This window comes from Mytilus galloprovincialis, chromosome 10 (assembly GCF_965363235.1).
Source record: "Mytilus galloprovincialis chromosome 10, xbMytGall1.hap1.1, whole genome shotgun sequence".
Lineage (NCBI taxonomy): Eukaryota > Metazoa > Mollusca > Bivalvia > Mytilida > Mytilidae > Mytilus > Mytilus galloprovincialis.
In genome coordinates, this window is record NC_134847.1 from 86,489,080 (window position 1) to 86,509,535 (window position 20,456).

Genomic DNA, 20,456 nt, shown 5'->3' on the forward strand with positions numbered 1-20,456 from the left:
TATGTGTAAAAAAACAACTTTATTTTGGTATTTTGGAATAAAAGCAGTGTCAGAATGATACTATCTTTATATCTCAAATGCTAACATATCATGTATAACCTTGTAAATCAAACTCAAGCTTCTATATCACGTCTTGTTAGAAAAGAAGTCTGTTTGTTTACATTTTTGATCATATTCACTCGAAAAAGTGGTCACACTCGAAAAAGCCAGATCAAATCTCTCGAAAAACCACGATCCTAGCCGGACACTATACATACCTACCGTGCTACATAAAAAATCAAAAATCAGTAAAGGTCAATCTTTACTGGGTAAATGTTATTATTTGAATTTTTATAAGAATTGGTTCAGTAATGTAATGCATGGGCCAAAAATGCTAACAATGGATGCATGATACCGCAAGTGAAAGTGAGCTTAAATTATATTGTTTCCAGCTATACCACTGTTTCAGTTTTTCAATGGATTTATTTCATTACATTATTAGAAGAAAATATTGTAATCTTGTAATTTTAGATAAAAGCTGGAAACCTTTAAAGATGCGGGCTGTTTGATTCAAAATTTGACATTATTGTTCATGTCATTGGGAGATCGATATTTAGTTGAAATGTAGATATATACAGAGAATAACAATTCAACTGTAAATCAGCATCCTACTATGCGGCAACTTCTGGTTTGTTTTAGTCAATAACGTTAAAGTCTGATCTATTATTATAACGACAAAAAACTAAGTGGAGTAAACATATTATCTACTGATAAAATTATTCTGGTACAAATGTGATATGATCTTTAAAATTTTATATGTATAAATTATATATGTATGGATACTTCAGTTATAGAAGAGTAAATCAATATCGTATTGTTATAAGTCTCTATGATTTCATTTCTATATACACGTAGTAAGGGGCAAGAAAGTTGATGAGGGATTGTGTCATTTGAAAAAAAGATATCGACCTAACTACATTTGTGTAGTCTAGACAGTTGCTCGTTTTGTTTTAGCATTAAAAATATCCCTTTCCCCATCAGATCACTTTTACTGAATTTTGTTTGTTTTATTTAACACCATTACTGGAAGGAAAACATATCTTTTAATGAAAACAGTTCCTTGAAAAAGCATATATGACATTTGAGATGATTTCAGCTTTTCTAATGGGAGTTTTCCATTACTTTGTAGTATCATCCCCTGCAGCCTGCATACTGAGTATGTATCTCCAAGTCGATACGATATCCCGAGCTTGTGTTTCTTTGATGATTTGCTTGATAGAAGATTGCTGCTCACAAAAAATCAATTGGAATACAGATCTCAAGCGGTAAAGGTTTAGTGGAAGTAATAGCTTTTAATTTTCTAAGGAACACCTCACCGGACGATTGATCATGATGGAATACCTGTTTCATAGAGTACCATTTGACGTATCTAGATCGAATTAAACAATATAAGTTATCAATATATTATGTGTGGCAAGGATTTTGTAATTTGATACCCTGAACAGACATTAGCTTCTTTTTTTGCTGATATTAACAAATCGTGAATATGTAGAGTAGTCATATATGTATGCATTATACAAAGCACGAAGGGCAACCAAACTACATTTACAAGTCTTTCATTTTTCAATATTTGCTTTTGAGATGTTAATATATTCTTAATACTATTGACCTTGTTCGTTGAATCTTTTAATACCTGGTCATCTTCAAGTTGGTGATTGTTTTCTTTCTCCTCCTTTGGATTATTTTTCTGCTCCAGGTGTTCAAGTATCTCTTTTATTTAATTTTACTTCATCAATAAACTGTCTATCCAATCTTGTCTTTGATTATTTTTCTTATTTGTCAACAACAATTGCTAACAAAAGGGTTATGGATACAAACATATAATAATCGTTTTTCATTATAGCTAATTTAAAAAAAAAAACATTGTTAATCACACAACTGATACGATATACCGACAGGATTGCGGTACGACAATTATATTTATAGTGAACTCTGAAGGCGTCCGTAAAACTTTCGAAGTGGTGATTTTAACTTCACATCTTTAAACTCTTGGTTTGATAGCTTCATAGTGAGCACCAACCGTCTATCAAGGAAATCATGATAGAAAATACAAGCTCTGGAATGTTGAATCAACTGTGAGATATAAGCATGATCACAAAATAAACAGTAATCGAGGAGCGGAAGATACTAACATGACATCCATACTCATCAAACGAAAATAACAATGACGACGCAAAATAAGAGAAACAGCCGAAAAGAGAAACAAAAATGCAACATATAAAACTGAAGACTGAGCAACAAGGGATGATATCGGTAGCTCTAGAAGGGAAAGTAGATCCTGTTCCTCATTTGGCACAAATTGTGTTGCTTATAATTATGTCAGTACAGAACCAGAGTGGACATTTATGAGACAATATCAAATCAAAACAAAGAACCCAACACTGCATTAATTGATAAATTTATTTCTATTCAATAAGTATAGCTAATACAATATGATGTAAAAGTGTAATACGTTTTGATTATTTTCTGCAGTACAATCAACGTATTTTTACCTCACTCAAGCTGCAATGTGTAACTGTGAGTTTTAAATATAGGGTAAATATAGGGTATTGAAACTAGCAGTGTTGTCATTGTTTGTTTTCTGTGTTGTGTTTTCTTCAGAATATAACAGTTGTAAAGCAAAAGAAAGAACAGTCCGCATAATGTAAATGCAAAATATCAACATATTCTTGAATATAATAAGATAAATGTTAATTCACAAATGATTGAGAAAAAAAAATGTAACATAATCTGATTATGTTGTCTGTTGGTATCGAATAATGCCAACCTGTAAAAAGAAGAAATAAATATATTTATAAGGTATAAAATAGGACCGAAAGACACCAGAGGGACATTCATGCTCATAGATAGAAAATAAACTGACTATATTTCATATTTTGATACAAAACATATTTTTCAATATTTTATGCTCATGCCCCAATAATGACATTAAAATAAAGGAATATTCGTGGGAAAAAACTTGTTAGAGATCACAACACATGTTGAAGACCCCCATCTCTGTATAAACGATGTCTAGATTGTTTACGTGTAAAAACATTTTTTTGGGGTGGGGGTTATTTCAGTTTACATATTTGATTTGATATTTCAAGTCGTTTTCTATAATGACCATTAATAACTACATTGCAATAACAACTTACATATGATCTGTTTAACACTCTCCAGCAATGCATGCACCTTCACTAAAGTATGTTCCAGCTGCACAAGACATGTGGTATTTATGCCCGTGTACACAACGGTAAAAAGTGATGCAGTTTTTAGGATCTGCGAAAAATCCTGTCTTATCTCCACATTCAAATTCATCTGCAATTAGAAATGTTAGTGACCGAAGTAATATCTTCCTCAGAAATTATCCTTGATATTAAGGAAAACGGAGCTGTTTTGGTCACATTTTGAGATTTAAGCTTGTTGTTATACAAATATTTCAAATGTGTGTGTTCCTTTCTGTAGTTTTGACAGTTGTGTTCTCATTTTTAATAGTTTTCAAGAAGTATTTAAACACATTAACTCTATAGTACCAACTTTGTTGCACCAGATTCGCATTTCGACAATTTAAGAAATAGTCTTAAGCGCAGTCTCAACACTTTTAACTATCATGACTCTCCTCTACGAATTTTTAATAGAGCCTGTCAAGATACATACAAAAGACATTAAGGACGTTTTGTGTAAGTAACCAGTGAGTGATCATTATATTTAATAAAAAATTGCTGTTTGTCCAGCATATGTCAGAATTTTGATTTATATGCTTTTCAATTTGTGTACAAATAATTGTGTTTTTTGCTTTTACAATTTATCTTCATATTAGATTTGAATACCTGTGCTTTGTATACTGGTGTCGCCAGACGAATCGCCTGCCGATCCCAACTGGTTACACAATGGAACATTTTTAATGTAGTCACAGGTCAGTATTAATTTATTCCATGCCAAAGTAGTTGGACAATCCATTTCTACTGGTGTCGACCAAACGCATTGGTAAAACTTATGACAGTCTGTTGGATGTGGGATGTATTGCCCGTTGTGGTCACAAGTTATAATTGTTGAAATATTATCTGAAGATATGAATATTGAATATATTACTAGGGTTTTGCAATTTTTTTTGAATTTACACCAGCTAATTTGATCATCGATGAAACAATTTGTACATATAAAGCACTTGATCTAAAATTACCGAAATTACCAACGACAACATTAACACTACATCGTCTTTATTGTGCCTGAAATGAAACATTCATGGATGGCATTTTAATGTTATTCTAGAAAAGCACACACTTACTTGAACAGTCTATTAGTTTACACTGACGAGTTTCGGTTGAGTTTGTTTCACCAACGCAATCTTTACCGCCATGAGCTGGTTTGGGATTACTACAAGTTCTGGTCTTCAAGCCTGATTCTGTTCCGAAACCACAAGTTGTCGAGCAATCGCCGCTCCACATTACAAGAGAGTAATTACCCCAACCGCCATCAACTTTAAGAGTGAACATTTGTATTAGTGCACCTTTTATGTTAGCATGCAAATGTGTTACAACAACATTACTTTACTTCCTAAAAATAATCTAAATTAAATCACCTGAAAAAAACCCAAATAATACAGAACATAATAGGGTTAACATTGATGTTGTGTGCAATACCAGGTGCAACATGGAAAATAAGATTGTTATGGCACCATCTCAAATTGGTTGATCTATACGATTTGTCTGTGTCTAAACTAACTAACGACATATTTACCACGTCTGGGGTTGTGGTTTACCATCTACGTCGTGTTGTCTGCTAAGTACCGAGCGTGACGTATTCCGAATATGACTGTTTTGCCGCGTTTAAATTCGCATTGCTATTAGATGTATCTCGGTATTTACACATACAACATATAAAAAAGAAGATGTGGTATGATTGCCAATGAGACAATTATCCACAAAAGACCAAAATTACACAGACATTAACAACTATAGGTCACCGTACGGCCTTCAACAAATATGCATGTTTTTAGTTATGATGTTTCGTTTTGTAAGTTCAGAGAAGGTAAAAGTTGTTATTCTGTGGTTTACATGATCTCATCTACTATTATATCATTTATTTATCTGTTTATGTATTTCTCTGTCCTGAGTGTACTGAGTTCTTGCCATTTTATCGGTATTGTTTACGATTCCATATCAGCGAGAGGTTTGTCTAGGCTAAGCTATCCAGGTTCAAGCAACCACTTCCCCATTAATGTGGTCTAGTCAGGCGATATATTTTCTCGTTTATTTTTTTATTCGTTTACACAATCCTTAAAGAAAAGACATTCTTTGTGTTCAAAAGCGTCTCAGATTTAAAAGAGTATACCGTAAAATGAGAAGTAAAAGATACGAATGGGACATTCAAACGCATTAGTCAAAAATACACTGACAACCCCACGGGAGAATAGAAAATGAAAAAAGATAAACAACAGTATACAAAACAAAATAAGAGAGCTATAAACGAACCACACCAAAAACAAGGGTTAAACGAGAAATCCAAATACTGATTTTATTTTATTTAAATGTTTTTATTTGTTTTAATAACATATATAGGAAAAGAAGCATGTATAATTGTAGAAATATATCTGCTCGTATTACATTTATCTAATAAAGATTTGTAACGATAAGAATACTCATTTGTGTTTCTTAGATTCAGTCTTGTTACCACGCAGAACAACTGTCCCTTTTTTAATTATATTTTCTTTTGTCATACATTGTCATGTTAACACTTAATGAGTATACCATAAGTTACATTATTGTTGAGAGGGTCAATGATTTGTATGTACTTAGAAATAGATTAGCTAACAAATAAAACTGAAATTATGTAGCTAAATGCAACTTGATGCTTATTTCTATAAAAAAAAACTCCATTCGATTGATTGATTTGATTTCAGGTGTTTTAATATAAAAAAGAAGATGTGGTATGATTGTCAATGAGACAACTATCCACAAGAGACCACAATGACACAACTATTAATCACCGTACGACCTTCGACAATGAACAAAGCCCATACCGCATAGTCAGCTATGAAAGGCCCCAAAATGACAATGTAAAACAGTCCAAACGAGAAAACTAACGGCCTTATTTATTTTTAAAAAATTGAACGAAAATCAAATATGTAACACATAAACAAACGACAACCACTGAATAACAGGCACCTGACTTGTGACAGGCAAATACATACATACACACATACATAATGTGGTGGGGTTAAACATTGTTAGCAGGATATAACAGTACACCATAAGAACGAACTATAAAAAGCAGTTGAAAGAGGCTTAACTCATCAGATGGACAAAAATACAAGTGGACGTGTCCTGGTATTTGTACATCCCAACAACAAAAAGGAACTAGGAACAGATCTTAGAGTGCTCGCAGTGAACTGACATCTAGCCACTTTTAAACACAACATTTAGGTTATTTCGTGTTTTTATTGGTGGAGGAAGCCAGAGGCCTGGAGAAAACCATCGACCTTCGATAGAAAAACTGACAATCCCAGTCAATTAAGATTGGAGTCGAGTGCACCCACACGAGCGGGGTTCGAACTCACAACCTGAGTGTTGACTGGCTAGTGATTAAAGTAGTAGCTTCTTAGACCAATCGACCACCGAGGCCCCAACAACAACTTTTAGTGCAACTAAATTTGTGTTGTTATATTTCATAACAATGTCTTCAGGAATATGTTTTATTTTCATATTTATAAAAGTAGCACCTTCTCCACAAAATGTAAATATTTGATATACTTATATAATATGAATGTTTGCTAACTTTGAAAAAAATAAAATCACAAATACAGAACTTCGAGAAAAATTTAAAACGAAAAGCCTCTAATCAAATGGCAAAATCAAAAGCTCAAACAAATCAAACGAATGGATAACAACTTTCATATTCCTGACTTTTTACAGACATCTTCTTACCTAATAAAATGGTGTTATAGTTAATATAGTTATATAAACATTGTATGTTTGTAAATATTGTGACCGTCTTGTTTATTTTGGTAACAACCAAACATTTGGATTTTACACAAGTAAAATTATTTTATTCGATTTGCTATATATAGAACAGTTACCTGGGTATTCTTTAAGAGTAAACAAGTGTATTACACTATATTCCTGGTATCTATGATGAGTTTATCCATAGTAAAATAATTTTCACAGCATAAAATGAAACAGTTACCTGGACATTCTTTGAGAGTACACTGACGGATGTCAACAGCGTATGATTCTCCAATACAATCCTTACCACCATACGCAGGCTTTGGGTTGGTGCAAGTTCTGTTTTTGTATCCTGATTCTATCCCGTAATCACATTTGCATGTAGTGGAGCAGTCGTCATTCCACGACACTTCTGTGTAATCACTCCAGGCACCATCAACTTATAGAACAAAATCAATTTAAAAGTTCATGTATTTATTCCAATCAGAGTCAACCTAAACATTTTAACAAACGATATACCAAATAAGGTAATTCACATTTCAGACACAGCCAATAAACGCCAGCCTTTTAGAATTTATTCATTTGTTTGATTTGAATATATAAGTCAAAAGGGATTTCAACGTTGCACCAGTCCTTCACCCTGGATGTGATACCTTAGTTATAAAATTCATTCTACAAAATGTTTATATCTACTCCTTTGCGTAGGAACAATTAGATTAAAATAGTTATATATGTTATTTACAGTATGTTTTTTTTAATCCTGGCCCGATTCGCTGGTATTACATCTACCCGAATTATTTTGCATTAACGTCCGCTCTCAGGATATAAAATTACTGCAATAAAAGTGCTATTCCTTTTTTTTATTTGTTTGATTTGTTTTTGCTGTGTCATGAATAATACGCCATATCCTTATGGTTTGCTGTAATAATGACAAATATGAATTATATTATAGGTTTTGAATATGTATTATCAGCACTACTACCAACAGAACCCATTAAACAGAGATAGAAAACATAAAGGTGGAGTGATTAATTCACGATTATCGATGGACGGATGAAGTTTCATGTATGAAGAAAAGTATAAACTATTGTATTGACGTGTTGTTCGGCCATTTTGGGTGCGTATTTAATCCAATATTTCAAATATTTTCAAAACTCTTTTTGAACGAAGTATGGATATAGTAACGATACAAGCACAAACGACATTAGAAAATATATCACAGAAAGTATCAGCACAAGACTAAATGTATGTGGACGAAAAATCCGAAAATCCGGTTTTTCTTACTGATGCAATTTCAAAATGATATTGTTCATAGCCAGTTAAGGTTTCTAAAGATACGTATTCAAAGGGGAAAAAGATGCACATGCTACTATGTATATAGCTAGCTAGATAAAACGAAACATAGGTTGGGTTCGCGCTGCATAATCTTATGTTGATTGCGTAGTATTTTTTTATAACTTGTTTCTCTTTTCATCGGGATTCGGTTTTTGCAAAGAAAATGCAAGTTTGTTGTCGACTTTTGAGTTTACATCAAAAATATCCTTTTTTCGTATCTGCAGCATCTTTTCAACGTAGAACTTAATTCACAATTTACCATTTACCTGGTGGACAGTCTCTATCTTTACAGGTATTTGTTACTCTAAGGATACTCGATCCGGAACACATTTTTCCACCGTTCAACGGGCTCGGATTTGTACATGTTCTAGTTCTCTGTCCATACTTTATTCCTATGTCGCAAGTTGTAGAACAACCGGTGGTCCAACGTATTGCAGACCAACTACTCCAACCCCCATCTGAAGATACAAATTGGATTCAACAGATTTAAAAGAAGCATGCACGATAAAAATTATTTTGTATACAAAAAACGAAACCTATCCTCAGATATGATTATTTTTATAGAAATGGCTTATTTTAGGATATTTGTAAAAAGTTAAAAAAAAAAAACAACATTACTAGTAGCTAACACGAAAATTTTGAATTTAAAGCAAAATGCAAAATCTTAAAATGTTATTTCTTCTTTGAATATTACACTTCAAAATAAATTTTGATATATTGTAAGTTGAAACTTCTTTTTTAAGTAATAGAGTTTTAACATTTTGCATTCTGCTTTGAATTCAAAATTTATGTGTAAGCGTATGTTAATGTAGGGTTTACTTTACATGAAATGTGTAAATTTGCGCAAAACAAATGCAACCCTGTATTGGATCACTATCTTACTCTTAAATCAACTGTACTCAAGCACATCGCAACGTTTATATTTTTAAAACACGAAACAAAGCCCAACTGTTACGAATTTTCCTTTTGAACATTGACTTTTGTTAAACTAATTTCTAAACGTTTACATGAAAGTTATGTAAACGTTAATTCGTATTTCTGAATTTATTTGATGTATTTCAGTATGATTCCTTATTCCAGGCGCTTAGCTTGCCGTCATTGTGTTTTGTGTTTTATTTTATTTTTTATCTGCGCTTTGTGTTTTATTATCTGGATTTAGTATTTTTCACTTTTGTATATCCCCCTTTATATATACATTATTTCTTTTCCTACTATATGCATATAGCTGACAGTTACAGCCCTTCATAACTCTTTTCTTATTTCTAGTTACTTTTGAGTAATTAGGAGTGACGCGAATAGAACAACAAAAATCAGTAGATAGTTCTAATTTCTTGTAGTTAGCAAGAGTATATTGGATAAGCTGAAAAAATAACCACAAGAATGAAGTAAGTACTTCTCTGTAGAATGATAATGTATGATCGAGTTCATCAAGATAACTTGCGCTGTACATCATAATTGTGTTTGTATACATCTTGTTAAGCTAAATAAGATATCACTCCATCATTTACTGTGTCTCTAATGAAACCTGCATGTATATACGTTTATTTTTCTGTTACACTGTCATTAATACAATAGGCTTGGGAAACTCTCTAGTTGGTTCATGTAGTTGGAATAAAATATTACAAACCAAAAAAGAATTTAACTGCAAAAAAGGTGAATGGCTAGTCTAATCAAGCAAAAGCAAATAGGATTATTATCCCCTGTGATGTCGTAGTGAAAAAATGAGGTTTTTTTCAAAGCGTGTTGACTAATATACATATATATATATACATGCTTACCACAATAACGCTGTGATACTTGTCTGTACGAGGTCCTGAAATCATACAATCAACAGTCTGTTTTTAGTGAAATGAATTGAGTATGTGCAAAGATAAACCAGAAAGAAATCGTGAGGTGTTCTGGTTCTTTTTTACAAGTTCTTTTTTGTAGTTGAAGTTATTACTTTAATAGACTGAAATCGGTACAGAGAAGTGGTTTAAGGAGGCAAAACCAAATATTACAAATGGAATGACTACCTGACCTACACATCTGATTACATATAATGCGAGGAAGATCCCTATCGGGTTAGTAGCTACTATATCTAGATGGTTAGAGGTCAAAGTTAGATACAGACAATGCCAAACCGATATCCCTGTCCTAAATCAAGTAGTATGTAAATAAACCAAAACTTTACTGGGATACACTGTCAAATTAATTGAGATTTAGATTTGTAGCGAATTAATGGTCACTATGTCTAAGGTCACGGTCAAAGTTTCTAAAACGATATTTAAGTTTGATTCATAATGTCTATGAACTTGCATCCTTAATTGGATATGTGGTCACTTATTTTAATAAGATGTAGAAGACATTCCCTTTGATCTACAGGTCGATGTTTTCTAAGAATAAGCCATACTTACTTAGAATAAATATTTGGAAGACAAACTTATAATCTAAATGCTTAGTTATTTTAGGGGCGAAGGGTATGTAGGCTTGGTTCCTAAATATTCTTTATTCTCTTTTGTTCTTTTGGGAGACAGTTGTCTCAATAACGTTTTCATCATTATTTCTATTTATAACGAACACATTTTAGGTTATTTTAAGATGATTGCTAAAGCCTACTTTAGATAAAGGATACAACAGATACAGGTAAGTCGGCCTCATATCTTGACCTACATCTAGAATTTGACAATGAGGGCGATTGAAAACAAAACTTCATGACAAAAGAGATGATTTCAGCTTTCCAATTGTAAAATTTCAATTTCTAAGTAGCAACATTCCAGCAGCACCTGCATACTGTATATATATCTCCCAATTGATACGATATTCCCGTGCTTGAATTTCCTATCATGATTTTCTTGATAGAGGGTTGTTGCTCACAAGGAAGCTATTGAATCAAGAGTTCAAAATGGTGAAGTTGAAATCATCACTTCGTAAGTTTTTACAGACGCTATCACGAATTGGTTGATTGTTATGGAATAACCGTTTCACAAATGATATCGGATATGTTGCTTACGTCGTAAATACAATTTCCTTCCCTTTTTTGAATGTGACCTACCGAATTAGACTGTTTACCGGATTTGTTATCTCATAAGCAACACGACGGGTGCCACATGTGGAACAGGATCTGCTTACCCTTCCTGAGCACCTGAGATCACCCCATGTGTTTTGGTGGGGTTCGTTTTGGTTGTTTATTTTTTAGTTTTCTATGTTGTGTCATGTGTACTATTGTTTGTCCTGGTTGTCCATTTCATATTTAGCCATGACGTTGTCACTTTATTTTCGAGTTTGACTGTCCCTATGGTATCTTTCGTCCCTCTTTTAATCTTAAATTCTTCCAGAAAAAAAGGAAATAAGTAAAATCAACATTAATGACAAAATCTAATATCAATGATTCATTTTGTGTTTTACTGTTTTCAAATAAATGCTGGTACAAAAACTATAGATCATATGATGCACTTGTGTAATTCAACTTGAATTGCAGAATTAAGATGCTATTATCAAATATATATTTAAGGACAATGATAAAAGGGGGTTAAACAAATGTAAATCACACAAGAAGCCTACCCTTTTTACCTACTTGTGTTATACATGGCATTATGCTTACAAACTTACCTGTACCTTCGGCATCTTGACAACCACAGGAAACCACATGCTTTATAATAACTGGATTGGTACGACTGTGTTTTATAAGATGTCTTACAGGTTCTATAATGTGGTACAAAATACATGCGTTAAAAAAACAAACATCCACTATTGCTTTTGACAAACAAAACGCGTAATGAATTTAGTATGCAGGCAAAAAACGAAACGGAAAACAAAAAGCATCTATGAACAATAGATTTTTTTGCAAACTCCTTCAAGTTAAGTTTAAGGTAGCACTACAGTCTAACAATGATTTTTTGAAGATTTTTTTTTTATCACAAAATTTTGAAGTTAGTATTTTTCTGCACGGTTTACAAAAATTCCTAAGTCATTATCATATCAAATCAGGGGGTAAATTAAGAATGAACTTATGTTAACAAAGTACATGTTATTAATCTAAATATATAGATGTTAAGAAGGGTCTAATACGTCCATCATCTGTTGATACCAGTGTCAAGCTGTTAATACCTGACCGCAAGATAAATATCCCATTGCATTGCAACACAACTAATTTAAATAACATGGAGGTTTAGAACAGAGAAAAAGAAAAAAGATATGAAAAGGAAATAATGTAAAAGGAAAAAATCTACCAAAAGGAAAAAAATAATCATGGAGACGAGTGTGAAAGTATCTTTGAAATCCTCTGACTGCCTGTATGAATTTCTTGCCTTTGGTCTTCTACCTTTAAAAACAATGTTAGGCATTTTAACTAATTTTAAGTTTATGTCCCAGTTTTTGGATAATTTGTTTCATAATGATTTTATAAGTCTCCAAAGGTGAAAGGTGAAATGAGGTTTGGCAATCAGCAGTAAAAACAATATATTGTCCTACTGGAGGCATATATCAAAAATCTGAGACATGGTTTTGTTGATTGTGAATGGTTGATTAAAATGTTGAAAACTAATTTTTGCTACCATTTGACATGAATGTGACATTTTCATCTAAGTTGGAAGAACACTTTTTTGGAAATTAATGAGCTATATTTTGAGATTAATAATCATACCAAAAATAAATTTATCTATCGATTAAGAAAGAGTGATATTTCAGCTTTAAAATGAGTTAAAAATTTAAAAAAATCATTGAGTAGTTTTGGAGAAGTTAATCTTTAAAGACTTTTGGTTCGAGTCAGAAAATTCTGACTGTAGTGCTACCTTAAGTTAAATTACTTCAGGAGGAATTTGTAATCGTAGTTTCAATATAAAATTCATATGTTTTTAGTTGTTAAGTCAGCCATCTGATCAAAGAGTTCATCAGTTTTAGAAACACTACTTAAATCTTAAATGGTAAATGTTATCATAATAAAGAAAAGTGTTCACGACATTAATATTGTCACATTTTAAGTTCTTTCTTGTATAAAATGAATGTAATCCTGTTTTTAGTAATAGCTATAGATGATACTATTGTTAAGGACTTCTTACAGTTTAAAACAATGTGTTACTATAAATGACTGGCAAATGTCCTGAACTTATTTATCCAAACAAATTAGTAAGACTTGAAAAAAACTAAAATTTTGATTTTGAAACATACAAAAAAATCACAAAGATAGTTAAAATGCACAACATAAAGCACAAAAACAAACGAATAGTGTCTTGATTGTTGTTGTTCATCTCAAGGTCATAATGAGTCATACAACACGTAGCAATTAATTTCGTTTTGATTCATTTTGCGCTGTAGCCACTTTTATCTTTAAGATTACCACTGCTTTACGGTTGAGTTTTATCTTAAGTTTTTTGTAAAGTGCTTTACTTTGTTGACTGCTGTTTGTTCGTCGTGTTTTCTATTTTATTCTGTGCTAACTGTTTTTTCCACCGTATGCAAAAGGTTATCGGTTCAGTGTGTCTACCTTGGTATCTGTTCTATTTGTCCAACCACATTAGTGAGTTACAAGACTTTGAATAAATTCGATTCTAAAATTTGTTATATTTATTTTCCATTGAATTAAAAAAATAAAATTGTATTTTTACTATTTTTTTAGTTTTCCATGTTGTATACTGTAGATTTTTGTTTCTCTATTCGTCGTTTTATGGTACTTTCGGTTTATCTGCAACTTTTGAATTTTGATTTTCACTTTGGTATCTCCTGTCATTGCCGTAATGACTGAAAATGTATTTAGCCAGAAAATTACATTAAATAAATTATCATAGATACCAGGATTAAATTTAATATTTACGCCAGACGCACATTTCGTCTACAGAAGACACATCAGTGACGCTTGAATCCAAAGAAGTCTAAATAAAGTACGAAGTTGAAGAGCATTGAGAACCAACACTTCTGAAAGTTTTGCCAAATACAGCTACGGTAATCTATAGCTATTCATGGGGTAGAAAATCTTAGTAATTAAAAAATTCAAAAGTTTTGTAAACAGGTTATTATAAATATGACAATATTATTGATAATTTTTGTCAGCACTTCTTACTGGGCTGGTACGTGATACCCTCTGGGAATTTAAACTAAAAAAGCAGTGACATGGACTCAGTGGTTTTAAAATGAGCTCATCATAAGTACCAGGATTAAATAGATATAGGAAGATGTGGTGTGAGTGCCAATGAGACAACTCTCCATCCAAATAACAATTTAAGGTAGCACAATACAAAGATTTTTGTACTTTCAATCACTAACATTTGAAATGCTGTAACTTTCTTATGAATGCATAGAAAATAATAAAAGAGGTATATATAGATAGATAAAAAATTAATCTTTTAAATGAATGCAATATTTTTATTATGCAACAATTATGAAATCAATTATTATGTAATTAGTGGAAAAATCTGGGTAAGTTCACTTGAATGAATTTAGCTCTATCATCTCTTTAACTATACAGAAAATTTTAACGAAATATTAATCAACACATCATGGGCTTCAAAAGGGTGTCTCAAATTGTCTCTATGGTATTTCATTCTCTCATAAATCTCTAATTAGTGTAAACATCCGAACCACATAAAAAAAGATAATGTTTAATTAGGTGTACAATTTGTTCTATACATTCTATCTAAAATCTGAAACACTCTTTTGTAGATAATGGCCATCGGAACAACATATAATAAAATCAACCCTCTAGGCATACCTATGCAGAAGCTAATTTCATTTGAAAGTGGAAATTTGGTGAAAAATATTTTAGACACAGTTAATATTTTTTAATTGGTTACATAATTGTTGCATAATACTAACATTGCATTAATTTAAAAGAGTAATCTGTTGGTTATCCATAACTACCACTTTTATAAATTTTCGAGCATTATTAAGAAAGTTACAGCATTTTAAAACTTGAGAGTTGAAGTTATAAAATCTTTGTATTGTGCTACCTTAAAAAAAGTAAATCATTTTAGGTCAGTGTACGGCATTCAACACGGAGCCTTGGCTCACACCGAACAACAAGCCATAAAGGGCCCCAAAATTACTAGTGTAAAACCATTCAAACGGGAAGTTTGAATTTACACCAGACGCGAGTTTACTTTCAAATATATTGCCATAGATTTGACAGAGCGCCATTTCGACAATCCATAATTGATGTTTGTAGATAAATGTTTTTGTGTTCTGTCAAATTGTTCCTTTTTAAATTGTTACACGATGATAACTGCGCATGCTTTACCCATATTTTGAGTATTTTATTTAGTATGTCTGTTTAGTTCAAGCATCATTGTAAATATAACGGAATTTGATGAGACTGTCAACAAAGTGAGAGGTTTGGCGCTATAAAACCAGGTTTAATCCACCATTTTCTTCATTTGAAAATGCCTATGCTCAGGAATGTGACAGCTCTTTTCCATTCGTATTTGATGTGTTTTGTAATTTGAATTTGTCATGTGATTATGGACTTTCCGATTGGATTTTCCTTTGAGTTCTGTATTTTTGTGATTTTACTTTTTTTGATTGCACTAAAAAATGTTTGCGTAATCGAAATATTTCCTTTAATACAAAGAAAACAATTATTTTGATACATTGTTTTTTTCGATAGAAAATGCATAAACTTACCCGTTTGCGTACAGAATAAACATAGGTAGCAGCCACAAGCTTAACAAAGATGTCATTGCTTTCTTCGAAACGTGATCAACAGGGATAAACAAATGAGAAAATATTTATATATATATATATGTATACACTTTTTTTTTATTACGTCCATGTCATAAATTCATGTTTTTCATTATTAACTATATGCACTACTTATATCAACTATTACGTTTTAGATACATGTCTATAATTTTTGAACAAGGTGCTTTAGACAAAGTTTTATAACAATATAATATATACAATTTGGTGATTTGTCACGTAAAAAAATCTGCTCCATTGAGAAGTGTTTTTTAAATCCATGTTGTAAATGTATATTATTTTTGTCTTTACCTTCACAATATACCAAAAAATTTGGGAAAAATACTATTTGTTTTCCATTTATCATACAAAGTTTGACAATAAATGCGAACTCCAAGGCAAATAAAAAAAATCTTAATTCATAAAAAGATCAACATAACTGACAAGACCAAACGCTATCAATCAACGATACAAATGAAACACAACTGCTATATTCCTGACTTGGTATAGGTCGTTTCCGAAGAAGATGGTGGGTAAAATATCATTGTATAGCTAGCTCAACCTCCCTCTAGCAATATACAAAAGAGGGGCGAAAGATAACAGAGGGAAAGTCAAACTCATAGATCGAAAATAAAAACTGACAACGCCATGGTCAGAAATGAAAACGACAAACAGACAAATAATAGCACAAAAACACAATATAGAAAGCTAAAGACTAAGGACTAAGCAACACGATACCCACCAAAAACTGGAGGTGATCGCAGTTGCTCCAGGAGGGTTAGCAGATCCTACTCCACATGTGGTACCCGTCGTGTTGCTCATGTAATTAAAAACCCGGTAAATTGTCTAATTCGGAAGGTCATATTCATGAAAAGGGAAGAGGGTTGTATTTACGACGTAAGAAAAATATCCGATATCATCTGTGAAACGGTTATTCAATAACGGTCAACAAACTCGTGATGGTGTCCGTAAAATTTACTTAGGAATGATTTCAACTTCACTATTTGAAACTACAAACTTCACCTTCATATGGGATATACAATTTGAAATCATTTGCAAGTCAAGTGAATGCAGCTCCTACTCAGACTTTGTAAAACGTCACAGGTTTCTGAGCAAAAAATTGATGAACCAGAGGTATGTAAATGTAATTAAAGTTCACCAGAAGGTACCAAGACATTGTTGATAACTATCAACTTCACAATTAATACACGATGGTCTTTACATATATAGATTCTGGGTACTGATGTTGTTTATGATCTTAATAACGTGTTGTTCTTTCATTTGTCTTTATAAATATCACTTTAACTGTTTAGTATGTGATTTTGGTGATATCCGCTTGACGTGGCTCTGTACTGATACATTCCGTCATTGTATTACTGTTCTATGGTTAAAAACCATTGTTTTATTGCCATTCATTTTTTCTGATGTGCATTCGCTAACTAACTTTTTTTATGTTTCTTTTTTACATATAAAGTGGCTCTTTAATCATACATTCCGTAATTGTATTACTGTGCTAAGGTAATTTTTTGAATGTTTGTCTTTGATTTTTGCTAATGTGCTTTGTCTATATACCTTTTTGTTCTTCTTTGTTACATACTTGTTAGTTTTTGTAGTGATTAAGATTATCGCACATTGCTGCCGCTGTACCATATTTTTGACATTTTTACCCAAGTTATGAGTTTGACTGTCCCTTTGGTATCTTTCGTCCCTCTTTTATGTCTGATTGCAATTGTTTTGTTAACAAATTGATGTTAATATAGTGGGGTTTTGTGCGACCTGTCAAACACATGAGAGGTAAAGTAAGCAGTAAAGCCAGGTTAAATCCACCATTTTCTAAATAAAAAAGTGTATGTGCCAAGTAAGGAGTGTGACAGTTGATACTTATACGTTTGGTGTGTTCGAGCTTTTGATTTTGACCTTTGATTAGGGACTTTCCGTTTTGGGTTTTTCGCGGAGTAAAGTATTTTTTTTTATTTTACACTTTTGTAGTTTCGATATAGTGACAAAGTTGGACGAACAACCAAAACAGATATAATAGGTTAATTTGACAAGAATTGCGATCCTGCATAGTATATTTGGCAATGATGTATGATTTCAGCAAAAACGTTTTTATTTTGTTGAAAGAACATACACATTCCAAATAGAGTAAAAGTTAACTAAATTAATCAAAATATAAAAACAAGGGTATCCAAAATATAAACAACACTGTAAATATCCTGTTTATCCCAATCCCACTTGAGGACCCACCTGCACCAGAAATTCACCAGTTCTATAGTGGAAATTGGATGGCGGGATGAATGAAATTCCGAGCCACGTCAATTGAGCCACGTCAAACGCCATAGAACAATAAAACACAATAGCACGAATACAATAACAGAGAACATCTATTAGGTCTAGTACTTTATCATGAAAGTTACAATCTTGAGGTAAAGTAACACTATCGGATTAGATACAATTCATACGATTGTTAGAATGCTGTTAGAATACACATGCAGATATTAATTTAAGTAATTATAATTATTGAAAATCTTTTTTTGAAAATGCCACTAGTGGCAAATACATTCTTATGAAATTTGCTCTACTTTGTATGATATTTGTAAGTATAAGACAGTTATGCAAACGTCTTTCTTGATTATAATGGTCAATTGAATTCAACAAACACTTAAGTGTCACGACTTATGTAATATATTGATACATATTGAAAACATGCACATCATACAACTCACGTAAAACTTCATTGCTTCGTGTCATTTCAGAACAGTTGGTGAAAATCTTTAAGTAAATATGCAACTGCGTAAAAGAAAACGACTAAAGTCTCACAAGATTAACAAAAAAGGAATATAAAAATGCCAAATATAATTGTTTACATGTCATAATGTTTATTGTGTTCATTATTTGTTTAGTAATGCAAGTACATACCCTGTAAAGACATAAAAATCTGGCAAAAATCTCGTTTTGAAATCTTGTCGATATGATCAACAGCCTTACCAAAGTAGATCTCAGTGTATGGTGTCGTATATAAATCTGTTTAAATCAGGTGTGTCTCATTACCATCCCGTAACAATGGGTACAAGAATAAGACAACACAGATACGTCAAATAAACTCATCATAGATACCAGGATTAAAATTTTATATTTGCGTCAGACGGGCGTTTCGTATACAAAAGACCCACCAGTGACGCTCGTATACATTAAAAACAAAAGACCACATTAAGAGCAACAAAAAGGAGCAATACATTTCTAATATATTACGGTCGTACTTGTCTACTCAAACGAACATAAACTATTTTAAAATATAAAAGTAAACACTATATATAACTTGCCTGGATAGTACAGAAAATATTTTTTTATTTTATTTACAATGAACTAACTGAATGTTCAATTTTTGTCTGCATGTCCTTGGTCAATGTCTCAACATATCATTTACCAATACAAAATCTACAAAAGCAATTATTTTCTTTCCAATCTTTTTAAGCCTGTAAATTCCAAGAATGATTACATCAAATACAACGTTATTTTAAAATAATTTGTAAGACAGTTAATGAATTTGTTGTTTTGTTTCGTTCATGACATGCCCAGGATTTTAGTATGTTTATGTGTCAAAAAAAATCTATTAGAAGATAATCTTCGAAAGACAAACAACAGCGCAGAAAAAAATATTGAGTGTATCATTTATCCAAATACTTAAATATTTTTTGGGAAATTCCTCAGAAATTAAAAACATTATATACACACTTTAAATAAAAGAAAATAAAGACAAAAGTAGTAAACCGCTGTTCCGCAGTAATTAATCGACGAGAAAAAACAAATTCGAGTTACAAACTAAAACAGAGAGAAACACATCAACTGTAAGAGTAAAACAACGAAACAACATGAACACTTCAGTGCAACACAAACATACATTAACAAACATGTAAACGAACTATTTGATAACAACAGCCGTATTCCCGACATTTTAAAGGACATTTTAAGAAAGAATGGTGGGTCGAACCTTGTTTTATGGCAAGCCAAACCTATATTTTTATTATTAATAAACCGTATTATGTTCTTTTTCACGGGTTCAACCGAACATAAAGCATTTCTTTTCTATACAAGGCTTAATAACACAAAACACAAATATACTATGGGATGTAGGTTTGCAGCATCCAGTCTTTTAATAAAACATTCGGAACATAATAACATGTGGGGAAAAAAATAGAATGGCAGGTGTTACGCCAAAAAACGGTCCTTATCACATTCTCTTGCCTAGAAGTATGATCAACAGCCTGAACAATCTACAAAATATAATTACAAAAATTAGAAACAATTCGCAACTATATTTAAATGAATGAAAAGAGAAATTGATTAAATACTGTAACTTTGGACAGTATACATGTGCATCTATTGAATTGTACAATTCTATAAGAATAATCTTAATATACATGTGAAAGACAGAACCTATAGAACAACAAGTGTTTTTTTTTTTTTAAACAAAAACAAAATAAAAGTCAAACAGACCTTAACAGCAAT

The 20,456-nt window shown here is 31.9% G+C and overlaps 2 long non-coding RNA genes across 2 annotated transcripts; both read right to left on the bottom strand.

The window, feature by feature from the left end:
* Positions 1-2,436: 2,436 nt before the first annotated feature.
* LOC143049427 (uncharacterized) lies at positions 2,437-8,756 on the bottom strand. Its single transcript, XR_012970234.1, has 6 exons — positions 8,567-8,756; positions 7,207-7,404; positions 4,310-4,501; positions 3,852-4,085; positions 3,177-3,339; positions 2,437-2,806 (listed from the first exon to the last, which is right to left on the bottom strand). It is a non-coding gene; the product is annotated as an uncharacterized LOC143049427 (long non-coding RNA).
* Positions 8,757-10,073: 1,317 nt separating this feature from the next.
* On the bottom strand, positions 10,074-16,011 carry LOC143049428 (uncharacterized). The gene is made up of 3 exons (XR_012970235.1): positions 15,894-16,011; positions 11,892-11,984; positions 10,074-10,113 (listed from the first exon to the last, which is right to left on the bottom strand). It is a non-coding gene; the product is annotated as an uncharacterized LOC143049428 (long non-coding RNA).
* Positions 16,012-20,456: the final 4,445 nt, after the last annotated feature.